Source organism: Mobula hypostoma, chromosome 6 (genome assembly GCF_963921235.1).
Source record: "Mobula hypostoma chromosome 6, sMobHyp1.1, whole genome shotgun sequence".
Classification (NCBI taxonomy): Eukaryota; Metazoa; Chordata; class Chondrichthyes; order Myliobatiformes; family Myliobatidae; genus Mobula; species Mobula hypostoma.
In genome coordinates this window covers 126,164,893-126,184,222 of record NC_086102.1, presented here as the reverse complement: position 1 = coordinate 126,184,222, position 19,330 = coordinate 126,164,893, and the positions used below count along the sequence as shown (strand labels likewise).

Sequence of the window (19,330 nt, the reverse complement as noted above, 5' to 3'; positions counted from 1 at the left end):
TCGCCTCTTCCCCCAACAAGCGGGGGGGAGGGGCGGCGTTTGAGGTGGATGGGGCGAGACAGTGGCGTGTTTTACATATTTGGTAGGTTTCAGTTAGCGGCTGTTACAGTTGAAGGGATCATAAACTGGAAAAAGATTCTTGTATTTTTTTAATCTTTGCGGGAGTAACCATTGCAATCGAGAACGCGCTCCCAGCCTGAAGGAAACCGCCTAGTCGCCGCACATGCGTATGCTTCTCTGTCCTCGTGCTGTTCCGCCATCATGTCGCGCATGCGCGACCCTTGCATTTTTTTTGAGTGTGTTTTGAGGTGTGGTGCCTTTAATTCTGTGACACTCAGATCAGTGGCGGAGGTTGACTTTAATCTAGTTTCACTGAGATAATGTAAATACAAAAGAACTAGCATGAGGGAAATGATTACGAGTTATAAGAATTAACATCAGGAACGATTCATGCAGCTCTTCTGGCTGCGTCTGCTATCAAGTCAAAACATGGCAATCTTGTAGCATGTTCAATTTTCCATCTGATTGTTGCAGTATCTAAAAGAACTCTCAGTCAGAGCCTTGTGTATACTCACCATCCGTAATTCTGACAGGTAGAGAACTCCACTAGATACAGCTCCATTCGATAAAATAAAATATTTGTCACTTCTGTCTTGGTTCCAGAATCTGAAGCTATTATTGAGTGATTAAATTGATGTCCAACAGTGCTTTGCCTCCATATATGCTTCCTGACCACTGAGTTCCTCCCACAATTGTTTTTGCTCCAAATCACAATATCTGTGGTTTCTTGTGTCTCCATCTGTTAACTATTTTAAATATCTCAGGAACAAAGTCTCTTACTATCTACTCAATCCTTTTAAGGAGTTTGGAGACCAAAGAGAGCATATGCTGAAATTTGAAGCAACAAACAAAAGGCAGAAGGAAAAGCAGGCCAGGCAGCATCTATCGAGAAAACAGACGGTTGATGGTTCAGGATAAGTCCCTTCATCGGGACTGAAAGATAGCATATTACAGTATCCATCTTTTTATACTGGTTATCTCCTGTCTGTCTTTCAGTCCAGTCCAGAGTCTCAACATGAATCACTGACTGCCATTTCCCTCCATTGGTGTTGGTTAACCTGGTTAGGTCCTGTAGCATTTTTTGTGTTGTTTTTCAGGAGTTTGTACATCATAATATCTCTCATCTCATTCTTCTGCACCTACCAGCCAAAAGAAGGCACATGCACTAGTCTCTTCCCTGATGGGTGCTTCTGAGCAGCAGTTAAAATGGATTGGGTTTGTTTCCAGATGAGATAGTTGCGTGTTCAACATATTTGGTAGGTTTCAGTTAACGGCTCTGGCAGTTGAAGGGATCATAAGTTGGAAAAAGATTCTTGTATTTTTTGGCAAGATTAGCTTTCATTCTTCTAAACTTCAGTGACTAAAGTCTAATGTTAAAATGTTATTGGAAATAACAATATAAAGAAATACATTCATTGTCCAATCATGTGATTACATTCTATTACAATGTGTCAATGCTTCCTCCCTAAACAATAACCCAAACTAATCTTAACATCATCTTATTGGACTCATTCCCAGAATTGATTTAGTGAATTGCACTAACTCAAATAAGGCATATACTTAGGTAAAGTGTCTAGATTGTACAAGGTAATCCAAATGATTTCCTATCAAAGCCCTGTATAATTTCACCTTTTACTTTTTTCAATTTTGTACTCCAACCCCCTTGCAATAAAGACCAACATATCAACATGGATTTAATAACTTGCTGCACATTTACTGTGCACATCTCATGACCATATTAAGATCCCCTTGTAGATAACCATTTACCAGTTTACCACAATTTTAAAAGTATCCTCTAATTTCTATTAAAATGCATATCCACATGTTCTCATATTATATTCTATCTGCCTTCTTGTCTGTTTCACTTAATCCTTGCACAGAATTTCTGCATTGTTAAAGTCTTCTTTCCCCCTTAGTTTAGTATTATAAGGAAATTTGGATCCATAACATGCTTATTTTAATCTCTTTCAATACTATACTGTACTTCATAATTAGTTGAGTGCCTAGTATTAATTTCTGTTGGACTTCACCTGTCATGGTTGCCTTTTTTATGAAAAGGCAATGATAGTGCATGTAGGAATGAATCGTAAGTTAACTCTTGTGGATTGCACTATTGCTAGTTAAGAAAGGTATTGGATCACTGAAAAAAATGATGGAATGACAGTGCTCAGAAGCATAATCCCCAGTATGATGCATATGTTGGAAAATTATTGTTACCAATATCTATAAAAACAGTTTGATATCTCTGCAAAGTCTAATCCAGGGTTATGCAATTTAGTTTCATTTGAAGTGTGGATATGTTTGGAAATCCAGTTGGTTATAGAACAGTTTGCCTCTTTAATTTACGAGGGATGCTGTGTTTTGAAAACTTCAGTTTCTGAACACAATTAACGCAAAGATTTCTTTGAGCCTGAGTTGACTGCAGGTTCAAGCTCAGGTTTGTTCTTGTTATAGGCCTATAGAGACAGCAGCATAGTACATTACTAGATGAGGACAAGAATAAGTTAAGATACATTTAAATTAACATAAATTACACATATCCAAAATAATCATAACAATAGTGCAAGACAAAACAAACATAGTTATAAATGTGTTTTACTCACCTTGGAACAGTATGAGGTACTGTGTCTGGGTGTAAATTTAACCCATTGTCCTGTGTGCGCTTTCAGGTAGATGTAGATGTTCATGATGGGGGCTTATATGGGAGGGTTAGAGGGTTGGCACAACATTGTGGGCCGAAGGGCCTGTACTGTGCTGTACTATTCTATGTTCTATGATGCAATTCTTTGGAATAAGGGGAGTTATTTTAAGACTACAGTACAAAAAAATAGATGTTCATATCAGTCTTCCCTGGCCTACAAAAAGTAGTAGATACAGCCCAGTCCTTCATGGATGAAGTCCTCCCCACCTTTGAGCACATCTACATGGAGCAATTTTGCAGGAAAACAGCATCCGTTATCAAGGACTCCCACCATCTCTTCTTGCTACAGCCATCAGGGAGGAAGTTGGAGCCTCATGGCCCACAGCACCAGGTTCAGGAACAGATATTATCCGTCAATCATTAGGCTCTTAAACCAGAGGGGCTAACTTTACTCACCCCAACACTGAACTGTTCCCATAACCTATGGGCTCACTTTCAATGCCTCTTCATCTCATGTTCTCAATATGTATTGATTGATTGATTGAAATACAACACTGAACAGCCCCTTCAAAATGTGCTGCCCAGCAACCCCTGATTAACCCTAGCATAATCAGAGGACAATTTACAATGACATAGCAGCCTACTAACCGGTGTGTCTTTGGACTATACGTGGAAACCAGCGGACCTGGAGAAAACCCACACATTCCATGGCAGTACGTGCAGACTCCTAATTGCTTATTTATTATTATTATTATTATTATTGTTATGTTTCTAGTTACTGTGAATGCTTGCAAGAAAATGAATCTCGGAGTTATATATGGTGACATATGTACTTTGATAATAAATTTACTTTGAACTCTTAGCATGCTGTTCTGTACCTTTATTTCTTAAGTATATCCAGCTTCTTTTGAAGTGAATCCATGCTATTTGTCTTAAGCTATTCCATTTACCGAGTTCTTAATTCCAACCATGCTTTGAGAAATTGCCCTGAGTTGTTTGCGAGATTAACAGCGTCCAGATTTGGTCTCTGGCAATGGAAGCTTCTTTTCCACTCCCGTATTTAAAAGTAAATCTGATGATTTTATTCGTCATTTCACCTGGAGATAAACAGTTCCACATTACGCAAACTTTTTGATGGCAAAACAGGTGATGCTTGTGTTTACAGCCATTCGGATAATGGAAATTTGTCCTTAGAGTGCTCATAAATCACTATACAATACCTTGATATATGAAATTCAAATCACTCTTAGATAATTTATATGAAGAAAGCAAATAAGTAACCACATTTTTTCATATCGCACTTCTAGATGCATGCTTTATGTTATGGAAAATCACAATACAGATCATTTTCTAGAAACACAACCTCATAATGTCTTAGCCTGCAATCTATTAATTTTTGTATTAGCTTTACGAATCTTTTCTTTTCAGCAACTCCTGTGCTTACATAATATGTTGATCAGAACAATTCATTTGGAATCAATACCCTTTATAAGTTTGATGTAATTTACCTACTTTTTAGTACTTTTTGACTAGAACTGAATCTTAGTCATTTATAATCTAAGACCAATCTTGTAATTAGCCTTTATGTATTTTAACGTTAACTAATGTTATTTATATATTTCTAATCCTAAATTCTTTAGGCATTCCATTCAAACTGTCAAAACAACAGGTGACCTATTTATTCCTAACAGAATGTACGTACATCTTCATAGTTTAGGTATTGAAATTATCTTAGGGGGATACACATTTTTTCCTCAAGCTTATTGAAGTTGTTACTTTGTTGTCTTTTAGAGTCATAATTGTACAATGCTAAATAGGCCTTTTGGGCAAAAGTGTCCGTATATAAAGTGCCTAATATATTAGTTCCATTGGAGCTCCACAATGGCATTGCAGTTAGTGCAATGCTATTACAGCTCAGGAATTTGGGCTTTTGGAGTTAAATTCCAGCGCTGTTCTGTAAGGAGTCTCTGTAGGCACTCGCCATGGAATGCGTGGGTTTCCTCCGGGTCCTCTGGTTCCCTCCCACAGTTCAAAGCCGTACTTCTTAAGTTAATTGGTTAATTTACAATCTTACATTGTAAATTGTCTGTGATTAGATTAGGATTAGTCAGGTTTGTCAGGGGATGCTGGGGTGTTCTGTGCTGTATCACTAAATAAATCTTTAAATATTAAACCTTTCCTATCCTCATACATGTACAAGTGCTTTGTTGTTTCGTATGGCAGGTGTTTTTGTCTTCACACTTCTAATTGTTTTTTGTCAAACCACTCTTCCAGTTCATGGCCGCATTAATGGATCACGGCAAAGCCATCTTGAATCTTGGTGACAGGGCATGTTTGGACCAGGTAGAGGATGTCCTGAGTTGGGACACCAGAGGGGCAAGCTGAGGTTTGTCGGGCTCCCCATCAATGTACTGTTTGTGCTGTTTTGGCATGTCAACTTCTGAGTCTATTTGCGGCTGTCCAGCCTTTTCTGGTAGCTGTAGTAAAGCCCAAGAGGAGCGAGGTGGGGTCATCAATTGGATTGACATGGGGGGGGTGCGGTTTGGTGTGCCAGTATTAGCACCATTCATTGTGCTTGTCATAGGAGTCAAGGCTTTTCTCAAGTTGTAGAAAGGTTTTCGGGATTTGAGTTGAGAAGTCGGAGGTGCGTTTTCAATGAGTTTATGAACTGGAATATTGTTGGGCATATTTTGGATATGCTTGTAGAATTTTGCTGAAGCTGCTCTCTTACGGATCTCCAGGGGTGCTATTCTGATCATTGTTCGGAGCCATTGGACGGTGTGGATTTTAGGGCTACTGAGATTATTCCCACAGAAGTAGGGAGCTGTGTATTGAAGATGTTTGTGTGAGTGCTTCTCTCCCAGGTGGGTGTGTAATATTCAGCGACCGAGAAAGTGCTAGGCTAGATGTTCGTAGGATGAACTGATTAGCACCCTATTTGGTTCCTGCTATCTTCCTGGTCATGGCTGTTCTAGATTTTAGTTTCTTAGCAACATTTTGAAGGTGGATCTTGTATGAGAGTGTGATCAGTGTGACTCCTAAGTACTTTGGGTGTGGATCGTGGATCATTGGGTAGCTGTTTGCCTTAAATGTTGTTACACTACCTGCCTCAGCAACTTCCTCTGGCAGATCGTTCCACATACCTACCATCCTCTGTGTGAAAAACTTACCCTTCTGATCCCCAAACTACTTATGTTTTATTAATTAAACTTGACAATTTGATGTAGTCTTATAAATTTTGTTACTTCTGATTCCAAGTTCAAAATATTGATGCTTATAATGAGAACAAGGGTCCCATCTCTCAAATCTAGGAAATATCTATTCCTACTTTTTGGCACTGCTCTTGCATGTTGTCATTGGTATTTATCTCACAAGTAATACCTCAAAACTATTTTAGAATAACAAAAAAAATTCAAGATGCTGTTATAAGGCTGTTTCTGGGAGCCTGTTGTGCCCAGATTTACATATTTGCCTCATCTTATAATAGTCATGATACTTAAGAAGTTATTTGTTAGCTGTAAAGTGCTTTGGACATGCTGATGTAATCCCATAGACTAAATAAATGCAAGTCTTGTTTTAAAAAATTATGTCCTTGACGCATGTCTGAACTGAAGTGGATGTCAGCTGGAGTTACTGTAAATGTCAGACCCAGTTAACTGCATTAAAATTTAAAATCAAACAATATCAATTTAATATCATCAACAAAAAATTGCTTTTTTTTCACAGTATCTTGTTCTTTAGCTTCTTTGAAATGAGAGGCATAAACAAGAATGCTTTGTAGAATTGGTGATTTCCAAATTTTTCTGTATACAAGCCTTTGGAATGACTGGTGCTTGCAGGCAAATATGATCATGTCAGTGAAGTGGGAGGCTATGTTCTTTGACAGGAAATGCTTAAGTGGAAAGCTGAAGAAAATTAATAAATGGTAAAGACATATGCTATTGTAGGTAACAGGACACAACCAAAACTAATGCTGAGATTCAATAAGTTAGGTGAAATTAAATTGAAAGAGTAGGAAAAGCAGAAATGGAAGACTGAAGTAAAACACTATCATTCCTCATTGGTATTTGATGGGGCTCAGATGCAGCAAAAGATATGGAACCAAAATTCTTCCTGGCTGAAGACTTGGCTCCAGAACTAGCAATGTCTCAAACTAAACAGTTCCACTACAGTCACAATACTGGCAGCTTTTCAACAGTGTGGAAATTTCCCAGGATATAGTCTATCCACAAAAAGCAGAACAAATCTATTCCTGTCAGCTGCAACCCAATCAGTCTCCTCTCAAACACAAGCAGAGTAAAAGCTTGTGTCCTGATGAAGGGTGTTGGCCTGAAACATTGACTGTTTCTTTCCATAGATACTGCCAGACCTGCTGAGTTCCTCCAGCGTTTTGTCTGTGTTACTCTGGATTTACAGTATCTGCAGAATATCTTATGAAAGTGATAGAAGGTTTGATTGATAGTGCAATCAAACAGCACTTACCCTCCAATAATCTAGGTTTTGCCAAGACCACTCTGCTTTAGACTGCATCAGAGATATGGACCAAAAGGCTGAATTCCAGAAGTGAGATAATTGCCTTTGTCATTAAGGCAACATTTAACTGAATGCTGAATCTTGTCTGGATGTTTGTCAATCTTTCTATGTGTGTAGTTTTTCATTGATACTATTGTTTTTCTTTGTTCTGTGAATCCCTGCAAGAAAATGAATCTCAGGGTAGTACATAATGACATATATGCACTTTGATAAAATTTTACTTTGAACTTTGAACAGATTGCACCATCAGAGTCCTGCTAAAATAGAAGTTAATGGACAGAAAGGGAAAAGCACTCTTGACAGTTCAAGTCTCCCAAAGAATGGTGGTTGTGATTATCGGATGACAGTCAAGCCTGCTCCACGACGACACTGTGGGAATTCCTCAGGACAAAAAAGGCCTAAACGTTGTCTGCAGTTCTATCGCTAACCTTCAGATGGGATGTTCAATCACGATTGCGTAGCATTCAATTCCGGTTACAATTTCTGAACAAATGGTGCCTGCATTCAGCAAGTCCTGGTCAATGCTCAGGTATGGGTTGATGTGGAAAGTAACCATTGAAGCTGCAAACTGTTGGGCAACAACCATCTCCAAAAAGGAAATGTAATATCAAGAAAAGTAATCACCACTGTTGATATTTAATGGCATTTCTGTTGCCAGAATCATGCACTATCAAAATCGAGGCGTCCCCTTAAACCAAGTAAATTGAATGGAACAGTCACATAAATATTGTAGCTACACACACAGATTTGAAGCTGGATAACCTGCAGTGTCTGACTAATGACACACTCAAAGCTTGTCCATCTTCTATAGGGCACTGGTCAGAAATGTGATGAAATGTTCTCTACAATCACTGAGTGCAACTCATAATAACATTTCAACAACAGTCCATCAGCTCACCACTTTTAATATTCATTTCCCCCACCACCAATGTACTGTCCCTACAGTGCCCATTGTCAACAAATTGCACAGCAATTACTCATCTGGGATCCTCTGATAGCATCTCCTAAAGATATAACATATGCATTTAAACATATGATCAAATATTGAGGTAACCAACTTCAATGACTCCGTTCTAGGGGACACAGCCTATTAAATTGCAGGTACAGCTCTCTCCACCATTGAGGAGGCAATGTCTCAGGAAGTGACATCCATCATTAAGGATCCACACAATCTTGGCCATGCCATCTTCTCAAAACGGGAGGTATAGCACCCTGAAGCCAAGCACCTCAAAGTTCAACACCAGCTTCATCCCTGCTGCCAGCAAGCTGTGAAAACAGCCCAAGAAACCCAAACATTACCTCACTGTATTTCCTTTCTTCCTATTCTTTCAGCTTGCACTAATGCTTTATGTTTAATTTGTTTATTTTGTCATGTGAGGTCTGTATAGCTTAGTTTAATTTAAGTTAATGTTAACTTATATTTGTCACAGTTTGTAATGTACTACGCTGCTGCCGCAAAAAGCAAATCTTCATGACATTTATACCTCAGGCATGTATATCTATGACAATAAACAAACTTTATATGACCTCTTGACCTAGGACAGGAGCCACAAGTGCATAGGAACACCATTACCTTCACGTTATATCACCAAATTACGTACCATCCAAATTTATCATTTTTCCTTCATTGTTTCTGTGTCTGATTCCTGGAATCCCTCCAACCATTCAACTCCATTATTCACCAGAAGAATTGTAGAAGTTCAAGAAGGTGGCTCATGACCACTTTCATGGGGCCAAATAGGTTTGGACATTAAATGCTTGACCTATATCCTACCCCGCTTCACCCCAACACACTAAAAATTGACATAGTTAAAAGGATAACTGGTTTTAGCAATCATTCACCTTCTTCCATTAAACTTTTCCCCAAACAATACTCTCCACTGACTTCATTATGGTATAAACCTGGACGGGATGTTGTATCCAATTTGTTTGTTTACTGATGAGTGGATTACTAGCAGACTCTTATTTGTCAGCCATTTTGGAGTGTAGGCATTCACACCTCATTTATTTCTGTCACCTCCTTCCCTTTTCTGGATTGGTAGGTTTATAAAAGATGTCAATTGGCATTTTGTCTCCATCTCTGGAGACAAAATGTCAGTTGACATCTTTTATAAACCTACCAATTTACACAGTCATCTTGACTATACCTCTTCCCACCCTGTCTCCTGTAAAAATGCTATTCCCTTTTCTCAGTTCCTTCATCTCCACCACATCTGTTCCCAAGATGCGGCTTTCCTTTCCAGAACATCAGAGTTGTCCTCCTTCTTCAAAGAATGGGGTTTCCCTTCCTCTACCATTGATGCTGCCCTCACCTGCATCTCTTCCATTTCCTGAACATCTGCACTAACCCCATCTTCCTCTTGTCCTTACCTACCACCCCATCAGTCTCTGCACCCAACATTCTATGCAGCTTCCTCCATCTCCAAAGGGATCCTACCACCAAGCATATCTTTACCCCCTCTCTGCTTTCCACAGGGATCACTCCTCCCTCATCTCCATTCAGAGCCCCAAACAGTCTTTCTAGGTGAGTTAACACTTCACTGCATTGACGAGACCCATCGTAAATTGGGGGACTGCTTCATTGAGTACCTCTGCTCCATCCACCAAAAGCAGAACTCACGGTGGCCAAACATTTTAGTTCCAATTCCCATTCCCATTCTGACATGTCGGTCCATGGCCTCTTCTTGTGCCATGATGAAAGCACCCTCAGGATAGAGGAGCAATACCTTCTATTCCATTTGGGTAGACTTCAATCTAAAGGCATGAATATCAATTTCTCCTTCCAGTAAAAAATATTCCCCCCCCCCCTTCTTCTGTTCCTCACTCTGGCTCCTTAACTCTTCTCACCTGCCTATCACCTCCACTTGGGTCCCCTCCTCCTTTCCTTTTTCCTATGGTCCATTTTCCTATCAGATTCCTGCCAATCTAGCCCTTTACTTTTCCTACCACCTGGCTTCACCTCTCGCCTTCCAGCTATCCTCCTTCCCCTCCCCACCACTTTTTTATTCTGGCATCTTCCTCCTTTCCAGTCCTGAAGAAGTGCCTTGGTCTGAAACGTTAACTGTTTATTTCTTTCCATAGATGCTGCCTGACCTGATGAGTTCCTCCAGCATTTTGTGTGCATTAGTTTCCCATTTTTACCACCAAAGTAGATGATCTGGCATTTTTATTTATTCTGAATTGTCCTTGAGCACCTCTACATCTGTTCACAATCCAGCTGAACATCCTCAAAAAAATGGATATATTACAACTGTCCTTACGTTGAAATCATTGATGTATATCAATTGATGAGCAGCAGCTGGGCCACCAGCACAATATGTGGTATCCCACTATTCATAACTTTCCAACCAGAAAATGACTCATTCATTCCTACTCATTGTTTTAACTAATCCTCTGTACATTACTTCCAATACCATACACTTCAATTTTGTTTAATAATTTTGAGTGGTATCTTATCAAAGGCCTCTGAAATTCCTAATATACTACATTAATTGGTTTGCTGTTTTCTTTTTCGTAAGTTACAACTTCAAAAAAATTTCAACTATTTTTTTCAAGCATTATTTTATTTTTATGTCCTTAATGATTCTGTCCAATCCAAGTGCCTTATCACCATTTATTATTATTACAGTATTTACAATATATTATTACAGCATTTTACTTATTTCTGATGTAGACAAACTCTAATTTCCTTTTTCTGTCTTCCTTCTCTCTTACATGTGTGGCGCGTTACCAAGTGGTTAGGGCGTTGGACTAGCGATCTGAAGGTTGTGGGTTCGAGCCTTGGCCGAGGCAGCGTGTATGTCCTTGAGCAAGGCATTTAACCACGCCATGCTCCAGTCTACCCAGCTGAGAATGGGTACCGGCAAAAACGCTGGGGGTTAACCTCGTGATAGACTGGCATCCTATATGGGGGGTGGGGGGGAGTAGTCTTGTACTCTCAGTTGCTTCACGCCACGGAAACCGGCATAAGCACCGGCCTGATGGGCCACAAGGCTCGTGGCAGACTTTAATCCTCTCTTACATGATGGGATGAAATTTGCTATCTTTGTGGGAATTTTTACTAGAATTCTGAAAGATGACAACCAGTATATTATTCAAACTTTCCAAGGACACATTTTTCAAAATACTGGTTGTAGGGAATTTATCAGATTTCAGTTTCATAATGTTCATAAAATGCTAGTTTTTATGAATGCTACTTTCTTCGAGCTTTTTATTTACTATAAAACAATTGTTCTTCAGTATTTCCATCTTCTTCCCTGAAGCCAGAAACAAAATATATATTTATTTCTGTTATTTCTTTATTCCTCAATAACATTTCTTTTGTCAAAGTCAAGACAAACTCATTTTAACCTTTGTCAATCTTATATATACTGTATAATTTAAAAAATTCTCACAGCCTTTATTCACGTTTTCACTAGCCTTCTCTTGTGTTTTGTTTTCCCTTTCAATATCAATGTTTTGGTCCTCTTGGTGTTAATATCCTTTTAATTTTTTGATCCATAGGCTTACTCCTTTTTCTAAGGCATTGTTATAAGCTAAGTTAGAAAGAATGTATTGTGGTACCTAATGTCTGGCAAAGGGAATGTCGTCACTAGGATCTTTCTTTACTCTCCTGAAACATGCATGACTGTTTTTGAAACCAGTTGAATCGCTTTCAGATTGAAATTTCATAGAAAATTGCAGTGTAGAAGGAGGCCAATTTCTCCATCATGTTTTTGGGTCCTTGGAGAAACTATAGGATCAATCCATTTTGTTACATACCCCGTGGGTATCTTGTGACGGTCTTATGACCATGATGTAATTGAGTATCTTGTGAGCATGATATAATTGTCTTGTGATGGTGGGGTGATGTAATTTTCCCGCCAGTGTGAGGTCACGCGATGGCATGTTCCAACAGGTATATAAGGGGAAACCCCTGTTGTCACGCAGTTAGTTTGTTAGTTAGTTTTGCTCCGTATTCGTCTCATGACGCAGTTTCATTTTAAAGTGAAGTTTTTTACTTTCTATTGTAAGGTGCAAAAACGTTGTGCTGGCAGTTCACCAATCACTGCCAGTTCTTGTTTGTTGCACCTTTGTTTTACCTTTACAGTCTAGTATTGGAGAGTGAAGACCTTACCAAAGTACGGGAACCCAAAGGATTGAGTAAAGTTGCTGTCGTTCGGCAGTTTTATAAAGGATCAACCTTATTGAATCTTTGTTCAGGAATAGTGGCCTGCATCTACAGGCTACGTCCACACTAGACGGGATAATTTTGAAAATGCCGGTTTCGCGTAAAAACGATAGGCGTCCACACCAGGCATTTTTGAAAATACCTCCATCCACATTAAAATGGATATTTGGATGAACCTCCTCCTGCTGGGCATGCGCAGGACACACAGAAAACAAGCGAAGAGGAAACGTTATACTTGGTGCACGTTTGTCCAGTTACAGACTAGAAAAACTTAAAAGGAAATTACCAAATGAAAGACTTGGTGCGCGTTTGTCCAGAAACATTTCCTACAGCCATAGTCTCTTCACCGATGAAAGGGACGACAGCTACAACTAAATGCAATAAGGCTTGTTACTGGGCAAAAGTGAAATTTGCTGTTACCTCATTTGTCTGCCTTTACTTTTGCCATGTCTTTGTGTATTATTTTTCTGTATTTAACATGTGCAATAGAACGAGTTACTGGGCAAAAGTGACAATTGCATCTATTGAATGTTTGCACGAGCAATACATTAATAAAGCACCTTGTTAAATGTATAAAACATGTCTGCATCAGTGTTAGCTTGTATTTCCATACAATGTTACATTAGGCTGCTACACATCTATTGTAAGATGTTGTTGTTGTGGTGTTGGAGGCTGTGTTCAAGAAAAAAATGAAGTGCTGAGCTGCCGCCACCATTTGTTCCGGCACGTCATGACAGCATTTTTAAAATTAGCCGGTTACCCTGTACACACTACAACGGCCAACCAGCGTTTTCAGATTTCAACACTCTGGAGAGTGTCTTAGAAAAGCTCTGTTTTCAGGGGAGGAAAACGCTGTTTCAGTGTGGACGGAGGGTCAAAACGAAGAGAAAAAGCTTCAGTTACAGATTTATCTGGTCCAGTGTGGACGTAGCCTGAGATAACCCCTGCAAGATCAGGAAGGTTTGTGCAGTGTTCACCCTCCAGGAAAAAGGTCAGTTCCTTTAAGCCGTTTTATTTCCTTCGTTGTGAATCCTTTGGACAAGGCACCTCTCGGCTGGGATCAGCAGTACCATCACGTCTTCAAAGAAATCAGTTTTCAGGGAAGTCTCTCCTTACTGACTGTGTAAATCACTTGGACTTCCAAATTTACCAACTTAAGAACTACTCCAGAGTTTGGCTGTTTGTTAAATTGACGTATAGCAGTTAACTTCTGGTTAAGTTAGTCGTTTGCTTACTTTTCACTATTGTTGAGCAGAATTTAATAAATGTTTATGTTTGTTTATAAAACCTGACTCAATTCTATATTCATTGTTGCTGACCACGTAACAATTTTTACTAGAGATTTTTCTTGTTTTCAAGAGTGTGCCCATTTCTCTCTGTGGAAAGTTACTGTTAACTCTGTTTCCAGAAAGTGCATTCCAGTGCAACTGATCTTGTACCATTTCCTAAACAATTGACTGTAAATTATATTATTTATTAAACCTAAATATAATAAAAATAGCTATTTGGATCGCATCTGGATTGCATTCAAATTTATTTTACACCAGCAATAGCACAGTAGGAAGCCATTTAACCATCACGTCCATGCTACCTCCCAAGGAGCAATTTCATTAGTCTCATTCTCTTTCCTATTTACTCTGCATGACTACAACCTATTCTTTCACATATGTGTATGAAGTTCCTTTTGATTCTTTTTGTTATTAGCCTAAACTACGATGTAATATATAGTAGCTAATGAACCTGCCAGCATGGTTCTTGCGATGTAAGAAAAAGCTGGATGAAGTTCAGGGGTTCATTGTAAAATGGGTTTTGTTTTACAGCTTTCTCTTTCCATCTTCTAAACTGTCTCTTTCCATCTTCTAAACTGGAGACATTTTGAATATACTTAAAAGGTTTATTAGCTGGACAGTTCTGCGTAATTTAAGAAAAACATTTGTACTCTGTAGACTTCTAGAAGAATAATGCCAAATTAAAGGCAGCATTGATACCAACACATATGTGATAACTAATCTGGGAGCTCTTACTGCAATCAGATGTTTTGCAATAAGCTTAAAAAATTGTATGTTGTGTTGTAGCAGCTTTGAGGTTTTGCAGCATGAATCCAGAGGATGCCTGGAAGACCTTGTCAGATTTCATGTGGGTGAGATTTTAAACTTTACAAAAATACTTCACTGTGTTAAATGAGGGGTAGAGCAGCATTGTGGTTGTGTTGAAAACTATTAATTAGAGAGCAGTACTAATAAGCTAGGGCTGAAATTCAATTAACTAAAATTAAATCTGGAATAAAAAGCTGCTGAAGTTAGTAAAAGGGAGAAGTAACGGTATAATGATCATGACGTTTTCCAGCTTCAGTAACCCTCCCTTCTGGTTGTTTTATCCTTTCTTCGTACACCCTCTCTGCTTTGGATCCAAATCCAGCCCTTCCAATGTTTTCCATTGTCCACACACCCTCCTGCCTCCTATCCCTCCCCCATCATCCATCTTCATCCCCCTATCCTTTCTGGTTCCATCCATTGACTACACATACAGTTCATCCACAGGCATTTCACCACCCCACCCCACCTCACCTCTTCTCTCTTCTATCTGGTTCTGGTTCCATCTGCCATTTACCTCCCTCCTAATGGTTCCAATAGCACTTCCTTTTACTTATCAGATTTCAGTACTATTGATTTCTTAAGGTTGTTATAGTGGTGGGAGGCAGTGGGAATAATATCCCACTATCTATTAAGCCTGGCAGAACCATTTCTACTGACAGGAGAAGGCACAAAGACATGTTACTGACACCTTAAAACCAGTCACTTCAGGCAGATGGGGATTGTGAGCTGTGAATTATTGCAGAATATTGTTAGCTGGAGTTGGCTATTTAGAAGTTTGGTTGATCGCCAAGCTTGGCAAAATGTTTGCAGATTTTTCGGCTCCAATCAAGAGCCATCATCGGTGCAAGAAGCCATCTATCATCCCTCTGCAATTGTCGCAAACTCTGCCCTGCCCTTTCCATCCATCATCTTCCACCCTTTCTCAGTTACTAATCACCTCAGACTCCTCTTTCACCGGGTTTCCCACCCATCCCTCTTTGATGACTATTTCCCCTCTCCACTTTCAGTCGTGATGCAGCATTTTTATCCAAAATATCAACAATTCCTTTACTCCCCACTCCCCCAACAGATGTTGCTTGACCTGCTGAGTTCCTCTAGCATATTGTTTGTTGTTCAGTATAATGATCCATGTGCTTCAACATTTATATAAACTATTTGGATCCTAGGATTGGAAATATAATGTGTTGCTCCAGATTTCAGCTTTTGCAGCTTTTTGTGTCTCTATAATTTCAGAAATTTCAATTGATATTAAATTTATAGTCAACATTAAGGACAAGTTTAAGGTGACAGCAACTTTTCTGAATTGTGGTAAAACCCCATCAGGTTCACTGTCAGGACTAATTCTAAGCAGACCCAGTATGTGTCCTAGAACAATGTGGTGGATTTCTTTTATAACCCTTTGAAATGCCCAAGTAAGACTTTTACTTCAAAGTCAGTAATTCTGGCCTCACTATTCCCCTTGAGGTAAGTAAGTCACAAAGGTAAAAGGGCAGGTGAGTTTTCAGTTTAATGCCCTGTTAAAGCAAGAGCACTTCCACTGTACGAGTTATTATGAAAGGTCATCATATATAAATCTGTTTCTCTTACAACAAACATGCTGTTTTTCCAGCATTTCCTGTTTTATTTCAGCAGTTCCATGTCAGTTTATATTTTATGCTGAACCTATGAAATAATGCTTGACCTCACAAGTCCTATCTTGTGAACAGGACAATAGCTCCCACAGCTGACACTCAAAACATACATTGACAAACAAGAGAAAATCTGCAGATGCTGGAAATCTCAGAAACACACACAAAATGCTGGAGGAACTCAGCAGGTCAGGCAGCATCTATGGAAAAAAACACAGTCAATGTTTCGGGCTGAGATCCTTCGGCAAGACTCAAGAAAAAAAGCCAAGGAGTAGATTTGAAAGCTGAGGGGAGGGGAGAGAGAAACACCAGACGAAAGGTGAAACTTGGAGGGAGAGGGATGAAGCAAAGAGCTCGGAATTTGATTGGTGAAACAGACAGAAGGTTATGGAAATAAGAAAAAACGGGGGAGGAGCACCAGAGGAAGGTGATGGGCGGGCAAGGAGATAACATAAGAGAGGGAAAGGGGGATGGGAAATTAGGAAATGGTGAGGGTCGTGGAGGCCTTGGGGGAGGCATTACTTGAAGTTTGAGAAATCGATGTTCATGCCATCACGTTTGAGGCTACCCAAACGGAATATAAGGTGTTGTTCCTCCAGCCTAAGTGGCCTTATCACGACAGTGGAGGAGGCCATGGATGGCCTCGGTATCGGAATGGGAAGTGAAATGTCAACCGTGGTTTTTTCCATAGATGCTGTCTGGCCTGCAGAGTTCCTCCAACATTTTGTGTGTGTTGAGTACAGTGTACACTTTTGGGCAGTTGTAACTGTTTTCTCCTCAATATGTTTTCATATATTAATAAAAAAATCATTTGAACAGGGAACTTGGCATAAATGGAGGAGGAGAAGATGGCGGCACAACGCAGCTTGCAGCGGCCACTCCGGTGAATGATATCTGTAATCTGTCAAGTAGGGTACCGTGCACAATCCTGATCTGATGGAGACAGATGTGAGAGCACAGAGGAACATCTGGAGAAACTTCTGAAATGCCTTTTTCGCTGCCGCTGCTACTGTGTGATCCTGAATCTCTGGAGGAGAAGGCCCCGAGTCCTCGGCTTTGCTTGTTGCTCGGCGGCTGGGGTGGGGTCGAAGCGCTCGGCAGAGGATGATGCTCGGGAGGCTGTATCGGAGGGGCTGGTGGGCTGGTCGGAGGTTGGAAGTTTTTGGACAGACTCAGAGTCAGCTGTGGTCGAGTGCTTCCAATGCATCGGCAGTTGTTGCTGCCTAGAGGTTTATGGCAGGGAGTTTCTCCCTTTTGCCGCCTGCTATCGGGACTATCGTGAGTTGATCAGAACTTTGAGACTTTGTTTTACTATGCCACGGTCTGCTCTTCGTCAAATTATGGTATTGCTTTGCACTGCTGTAACTATATGTTATAATTATGTGGTCTTGTCAGTGTTAGTCTTTGGTTTGTCCTGTTTTTTTTGTGATATCACTCTGGAGGAACATTGTATCATTTCTTAATGCATGCATTTCTAAATGACAATAGTCGAGGACTGAGTGTCCTCATAATCTAAATCTAAAAACTTTGCAGAGGGTTGGCAGGCAGTTGTAGTTAAAAAAGTAACAATTTAAGTCCAGGGCATTATAGGCTAATAGGCATAATATTGGAAATGGAGGCGGAGTTAAGATGGCACTAAACAGCAATTCCTTTGGTTGTATCTTCGGAAGCAGCTCTATTTCCATCTTTAATATCTTTATTTTTTCCTTTCAGGGTTCTTTTGAAGACCCTGACCTGGAGTTACATGCTGACTTCGGTTCTTTGCAGGAATGGGACCCATTCTTGGGGTTTCAGGACTGGCCATTGTTCGGCACGCCAAGGGTTCGGCCAGAGAGCCTGGCTCGAATTCGGATGCCTAAGATCTTGAGGCTCTGGAGATGGCAGATCGAGAGTTGGTGTCACGACAGGAGACCCGTGTGTTGTCGGGGGAGTCAGGATATCTGCTGTGGGCCCTAGGACCTGGGATCTTTGCAATCTTCAGGCATAGAGCTCGAAAAAAGCAACGTAATGGACTTTTTAACATTGTAAACCAGCAACTTGTTTATTATGTCTCCCTGCTCACTGGGAAAATGGAGACACCTTTTTCTCCCTATTAGGGAGAGAGAGAATCTGCAGTATGTCGAATGCCGGGTGCAAAGACTTTGGGGTAACTGCAAGTCTATGTCTTTGCTATTGCTTTGCTCACGCTTGAGTTCTTGGTGATGGTGCCCTTGCTTGCGTTTTTTTGCTGTCAGGGGAGGGGGGATTGTTGCTCGCTGCCTCTTCCACGCCAGGGGGTGGGGGGAGGGACTGGGGGATTTTGGGGTTCTTACGTTTATCTGTCGCTCATTCTTTGGAACACTTCTCTGTTTCCATGGATGTTTGCGACAAAAAAGCATTTCAGGATGTATATTGTATACTTCTCTCTGACATTAAATTGGACCTTTGAACAAGAAAGATACATTTTTTAAACTCAGAAATGTAATAAATAATCACCCAGAATCTGACAAAAGTAGTCAATGAGTGTTTCAAAAGAAAGAGTTGTGCTTGTCCAACCTTATTAAATACTTTCCACAATATTAAAGCTGTAATGCATTTCCGAAAAATCTTCAAAATATTTCAGCATGGAAGATTTGTTACTGTGGAGGTGAGGATAAGTAGCAAAATAAATTCTCATCAATTATGTAAGAGAAAAAAGTAGGGTTTAAGGGTGGCTGCTTAGATTATTAAAATATGGAAACAGGGATTTTGCAAGTATTATACACAAAAAATGCTGGTGAACACAGCAGGCCAGGCAGCATCTATAGGAAGCGGTACAGTCGCCGTTTCAGGCCGAGACCCTTCGTCAGGACTAACTGAAAGAAGAGCTAGTAAGAGATTTGAAAGTGGGAGGGGGAGGGGGAGATTCAAAATGATAGGAGAAGACAAGAGGGGGAGGGATGGAGCCAAGAGCTGGAGAAGGGAGAGGATCATGGGACGGGAAGTCTGGGGAGAAAGAGGGGGGGGAGGGGAGCCCGAGGGGTGGAGAGCAGGCAAGCAGTAATAGTGAGAGGGACAGAGGGAGAAAACGAGAGAGAGAAAAAAAGGGGGGGGAAATTAAAAATATATTAATAATACATTAAATAAATAAATAAGGGATGGGGTGTGAAGGGGAGGAGGGACATTAACAGAAGTTAGAGAAGTCAATATACATGCCATCAGGTTGGAGGCTACCCAGTTGGAA

The 19,330-nt window shown here is 40.1% G+C and overlaps 1 long non-coding RNA gene across 1 annotated transcript; it reads left to right on the top strand.

Moving 5' to 3' along the window:
• The first annotated feature begins 21 nt into the window (after positions 1-21).
• On the top strand, positions 22-18,342 carry LOC134347632 (uncharacterized). Its single transcript, XR_010018212.1, has 3 exons — positions 22-82; positions 7,472-7,763; positions 17,842-18,342. It is a non-coding gene; the product is annotated as an uncharacterized LOC134347632 (long non-coding RNA).
• Positions 18,343-19,330: the final 988 nt, after the last annotated feature.